Source organism: Chrysemys picta, chromosome 13 (genome assembly GCF_011386835.1).
Source record: "Chrysemys picta bellii isolate R12L10 chromosome 13, ASM1138683v2, whole genome shotgun sequence".
Lineage (NCBI taxonomy): Eukaryota > Metazoa > Chordata > Testudines > Emydidae > Chrysemys > Chrysemys picta.
Window position 1 is genome coordinate 23627659 of NC_088803.1, and position 6000 is coordinate 23633658.

The window sequence follows — 6000 nt, forward strand, 5'->3', positions numbered from 1 at the left end:
TGGAAAAGAGACGATTAAGGGAGGATATGATAGAGGTCTATAAAATCTGGACTGGTGTGGAGAAAGTGAATAAGGAAATGTTATTTATTCCCTCTCCTAACACAAGAACTAGGGGTCACTCAGTGAAATTAATAGCAGGTTTAAAACAAATAAAAGGAAGTACTTCACAATGGATTGTTAACCTGTGGAACTCTTTGCCATGTTGTGAAGGCCAAAACTATAACACGGTTCAAAAAATAACTAGGTAAGTTCCTAGAGGATAGGTCCATCAATGGCTATTAGCGAGGATGGGCAGGGATGCAACACCATGATCTGAGTGTCTCTAGCCTCTGTTCGCTAGAAGCTGGATGTGGACAACGGGATGGATCACTTGATGATTGCCTGTTCTGTTCATTCCCGAATGCCAGAAGACAGGATATTAGGCTAGATGGACCATTGGTGGGGAACAGTTTCATAGACCTGAGGAAGAGCCCTGAGTAAGCTCAAAAGCTTGTCTCTCTCACCAACAGGAGTTGGTCCAATAAAAGATATTACTTAACCCATCTTGTATCTCTGATAACCTGGGACCAACGTGGCTACAACAACACACAGTATCAAGTCAAACATTACAGAAATTATAAAGTTACCTTTACCAAATTTGTAATCTCATGAAAAATAACATTATTTATTTCACAGTACCTATTTTCCATAAACCATGTTGAATGGCAAAATGGCCCTAGCAAGTCATCCAAACAGGGGAACAGGGAAACAAAGACTTGTAACCGCTGATATTTCTATACTGAAAAAACCCGAAGGCCTTTTCGGGGCACCCAATCACAATGCTGCAATGGGTGCAAACCCTGCCCATACTGTCAGTATAATCTTTAATTATAAACTGCAAAGTAATTTTTGTATTGTGCTCCTACCCCTTTTTTGCTTCTTCATGATGTACAAAGGAGGCCTAGATGATATTCCCCACCTTCACTTTTCACCTTAGCCATTTCAGAAATATTAATTCTAGTCTTTCCTAGTTTTGCTGGAAGTCCTGTGTGAGGTCTCTGGGGTTTTTACTGTGAGCTGTAATACCTTCACTGAATTCCCCAAGAAACAAATATATTTTCTTACAATGTGTTTAGTTAACATGGTAAGACACTAGTCAAAACAGAACAGTTTTTAGTTTTCACACGTGTTACTATGTCAAGAAAGGTACTAGGGTTGAGTGCAGGGTTTACCTCAAGGGGCCAAAGCTCCACTTGGCCTGTGTTAGCAATATTAGTTAATAATGGATACAAACACACATTGTGTTCCTGGCCAAGGACAGGCCAAACCTGCCTTTCCTCAACATGTTGCTACTTAAGTTCAAATAGGTGGTAACAAAATACAATTTAATTTTAGACTGTCCAGCGTCCACTAGCTTAGTCCAGGTTTGGCGCCCATGGCACTCGCCCTCCCGCCGCCAGCCCAGACCCGGATTTAAAATTCCAATCGAGCAGAAACAACTTTCCGGAGAGTCCTTCGCGCAGCTTCTCCCCGCAGTGAGACGCGGGGCGCTCAGGCGGTGCCCCGGGCGCTCCTGGCCTTGGCAGCAGCAGCTGCGCAAGGGACAGTCTGGGCCGAGGCCCAGCTCGCCAACTACGTGGCTATGGGAACAGCCAGGGTCCCAGCCAGACCAACAGCTGCGGCCTCCCCAGCACCACCCCCAATGCGGGGGTAACAACCGCTGAGCCCCCACCGCCCCCGGGATTTCGAGCCAGGGGCCTCCCCGGGAAGACAGGCCCGGCTGGGAAGACGGCCCAAGGACCTCCCGGAGAAGACTGGGTAAAAGGGCCCAGCCAGGAGGGGAGACTCTGTCCGCGTCCCCCCCACATGCGGCGGCGGGAAAGGCCCCCGGGCCGAACACGGCCGCGGAACTGGACGGCCATGAGCGGGCGGGGGCCGCGCGGTTACCTGCGCTGCTGTGGGTTACGCTTCTGGCTCAGGTGCCCGAGATCCAGCGGCGCTAAGGGCGGGGATAGGCCCAGCGGCGGCGAGTCCCTCAGAAAGGGGGGGGCTCGAAAGGTGTGGGGGTGGCTCAGACACTAAAGGCCGCTTCGGGCCAGCTCTTGTGGCGGCGGCGACTGCTCCCTGAAATGGCGCCTGCCGCGTCTGGCTGCTCGGGAGCTCCGCGCACTCACACACGGGGTCGCCCAGAGCCCGCTGCACGGGCTCTCGCGAGACTGAGACAAAACAAACAAGGCTGAGCGCGTCCTTGACACACGAATCTCGCGAGACACCACACCCGGAAGCAGACTAGAACAATCGCGAGAATAAGGAATAGGCCCCGCCAAAGTACGCTCCCTTCCCGTAGGCTCAAAGTCTCGCGAGATTCGGGTCAGCAGCAACCGCAAGAGAGAGGTCAAAGGTTAAATTTGGATATTTAAACTAGAAGTAAAAGGTCTTACTTTCTTCTTCTCCCCAGTAGCCCTAGGTTGGGGGGAAGAGGGGTTTTCAATGCTGGACTTGGGGGTCAATGCTGGGGCAGAGGGGTCCCTGCACCCCTGAGAGTGCTGGGCAAGGGGGGGATCAGCACTGGCTAGAGGGGTGCCCATTCCCTCCTGGAGTGCAGGGCCGGGGGGTCCCCACCCCAGTGCTGTGACTGTTGCTCAGTCATGCCCACCTCTCTCTGCCCAGCTCTAATAAAGGCTTTGTTTACACAAGACCATTTTCTGCCATGGCACTGGTGTATAGGATTGCTAGGGTTACCATTCGTCCGGATTTACCTGGACATGTCCTCCTTTTTGTGTTAAAAATAGCGTCTGGGGGGAATTTGTAAATCACTAAAAATGTCTGGGATTTCCCCCCCCCCATGCAGAGCGAGGCGCGGCTGGGAGGGCTGCAGGAAAGTCAGCCGCTCGCATGGGGCTCTGGCAGCCAGAGCCCTTCCCCCGCAGCTTGCCGGGCTGGACTCCGGAGCAGCTGTAGAGCTCCTCCTCCCCGCCCCCCTCCCCGCATTCTGAGCCAGCCGGCCTGCCGGGCCGTTTGCATCTGTCTCGGCAGCTCCTCCTCCCCTGCAGCCCAGCGCCCCGCTCCGGCAGCACTGTGCAGGGGCAGGGACTGGGTTGTGTGTTGCCCTGGGGAGCGCAGCCACGTGTTCGGCTCCGCACAGAGCCCAACACCTTGTTCTGAGCGGCAGGGTAAGGGGGCCAGGGGGCAGGAGAAGGGGCAGGGAGATTTTGGAGGGGGCAGTCAAGAGACGGGGGGGGGGGTCAGGAGTTGGGGGGGGGGCTTTTTGGAGGGGGGTGGAGAAGGATTTGGGCAGTCAGGGTACAGGCAGGGGGCAGGGTCCTGGGGGGCAGTTTGGCAGGGGGGTCTTAGGAGGGGGCAGTTAGGGGACAAGGAACAGGGAGGCTTAGGTAGGGGGTGGGGTTCTGGAGGGCAGTTAGGAGCAGGGGTCCCAGGAGGGGGCAGTCAGGGGACAAGGAGTGTGGGGGGGTGTTTGGGAGTTCTGGTGGGGGGGCTGTCAGGGGGCAGGGGTGGGGAGAGGGGTCGGAGCAGTCAGGGGACAGGGAGCAGAGGGGTTTAGATGGGTTGGGAGTTCTGGGGGGGGGGCTGTCAGGGGGTGGGGAGTGGTTGGATGGGGCGTGGGGGTCCCAGGGGTCTGTCTGGGGGTGGGGGTGTGGATAAAGGTTGGGGCAATCAGGGTACAGGTAGGGGGTAGGGTCCTAGGGGGCCAGTTAGGATGGGGGGAGGGTCTTAGGAGGGGGCAGTCAGGGGACAAGAGGCAGGGAGGCTTAGGTACGGGGTGGAGTCCTGGGGGGAAGTTAGGGGCAGGGGTCCCAGGAGGGGGCAGTCAGGGGACAAGGAACGGGGGGAGGGTTGGGGGTTCTGAGGGGGGCGGGAAGTGGGGGGGGGCAGGGGCGGGGCTAGGGCAGGACGGGGGCGGGGCTCCTCCCGTTCTCTTTTTTGCTTGCTGAAATATGGTAACCCTAAGGGTTGCCAACTTTCTTAATAGCACAAAACCCAAACACCCCTGTTCTCTGAGGCCCTGCCACCCCCTCCCGCTCGCTCCATTGCCTGCTCTCCCCCACCATCACTCACTTTCACCGGGCTGGGGGAGGGGTTGGGGTAGGGGGTAATGCGCTGGGGGATGTGGGCTCCAGGTGGGGCCAGAAATGAGGGGTTCAGGGTGCAGGAGAGGGCTAGGAGGTTGGGGTGGGGGTGAGAGCTCCAGCTTGGGTTGTGGGGCTGGAGATGAGGGGTTTGGGGCACAGGAGGGGGCTCAGGGCTGGGGCAGGGTTTTGGGTGGGGGTATGGGGAGCAGGCAGGGAGTTTGGGTATGGGAGCTGCTACCTCTTGGGGGATACTAGAGACAGGATCTATGCAGCATCCCTCAGAGCTGTCCTATCTATTTTAAGGACAAAGCAATGAATTGGACTTCCTTGAGGGTTGGGGCAGAAGGGAGAGAGAAAGGACACCTATCCCCTCCCCGCCCCCCCTTGCCTTTGAGTATCTAAACAGAAAGGGGTAGTTCTCCATGGTTATGTAAGTGTTGGTGCATCAGTGTGGCTGTTTTATGACATTAACATTGGCTGGTCAGGGAAGGTCCATGATGCATCTTTAGGACTTCAGGAATTTTTTGACAAGCTGGAAGCAGGGACATATTCCCCTATTGTGGTTGCGATGCCAATTGTGATTCACTGGGACCCAGCCAACCCTTTACTTTTTTTGGCTCAGGAAGCCATACACCTGGACAACAGCAAGGAAAAATTTAAATATCACCTGTGCAGATGCCGGATGACCATGCAGCATGCCGCTGGAAGACTGAAGGATAGATGAAGATGTCTTATGACTGGGCTTCATCTCAGTGAGTCACATATTCCTGGTATTGCTGCATGTTGTGTTTTGCATAATATCTGTGAGGTCAAGGAGGACATGCTACTGCCAGGGTGAGGGATGTGGACAGCTAGCTGACTTTACAAAGCCCGACTGTTACTAGAGCCCCTCAAGGTGCTGTGCAGCTCAGTGAAGTTTTCTAGAGCACACATTGATAGTTTGCCATAGCCAGTGTGTTATGTTGTGTGATTGTACGTAATGTAATGGGCTGGTTTATGAATTGTTTGTTTGCTGCAAGGGAGGCTGTTGCTTCAGAGGCTGTATCTCTGTAAGACAAAGAAAATAAATTGTTTTCCCACAAACCAGAACTTTGTGTTATTAGTGCACAAGACACACTACTAAAAAAGAAAATGCACAGTGCTGACTCCTCTGTGCTACATCACAGCTCAGGGTAGGTATAATCAAAGCAGTTCTCATTACAGAGTTGAGTGAAAGGAATACAGTTGCATGGAGTGCTGCTGTCTGGAAAAAAGGGGAGAGGGCAGAAAGAAGGAATTGTTTACTGAGAGTAGTGGCTGCTGGGTGCTTTGCTCCATAATGTGTTTCAGCATATGTGTTTGTTGTGTAAGGAGATGTATGATGGCTTGGTGCACCTCTCAATCCTTCTGTCTCTCTTCCAGTATATGGTCTTGCCATTCCTGGATCTCAGGTTCTAGATTCATCAGTCTTGACCAGTTCTGAAAGGTGTCTTCTCTTGCTTGTTTCTTTTTCCTCCTCATTGTGGCGAGTTTCTCAGCATGTGTGGAAGGGATGGTCCCCAAGGATATTGCAGCCAAGGCCACTGATGAATACCACCAGACAGAGTGCCATTGCTAGATTTTTAAGGGCTGGTCTATATTACCGAGTAGGTTAACTACATTGCTCAGGGCTGTGAAAAATTTTGCACCCTGTACAACATAATTAAGCCAACCTGAGTTCCACTGTAGACACTGCTTGTCAACGGAAGAATATTGTCTCTTGAAGAGGTGGATTTACTACAGTAACATAAGAGCCCCTTCTGTTGTTGTAGGGTTAGCAAACATCAGAAGATAAGCAGTACAACTCTCTAAACATTTTCACATGTAAGAACAGGTCCACAATCGCTACAGTTTCACAACCATTTAGTATCATGGTAAATATGTAGGGGTGTGTGTGACATTATTGACATGA

General features: G+C 53.0%; 1 protein-coding gene across 18 annotated transcripts in view; it reads right to left on the reverse strand.

Annotated features, from left to right (window-relative positions):
* Positions 1-2236, reverse strand: part of RBM39 (RNA binding motif protein 39) — a 49440-nt gene extending 47204 nt beyond the window's left edge. For 3 of the 18 annotated variants that reach the window (XR_010592222.1, XR_006175550.2, XM_005310765.5), the window contains exon 1: positions 1927-2197. The gene's annotated coding sequence lies outside the window, so the exon portion shown is untranslated. Of the gene's footprint in view, positions 1-1926 lie in introns of all 18 variants that reach the window. The other 15 variants (XM_065565631.1, XM_065565634.1, XM_065565633.1 and 12 more) reach the window with 9 other exon arrangements.
* Between the last annotated feature and the right edge of the window lie 3764 nt (positions 2237-6000).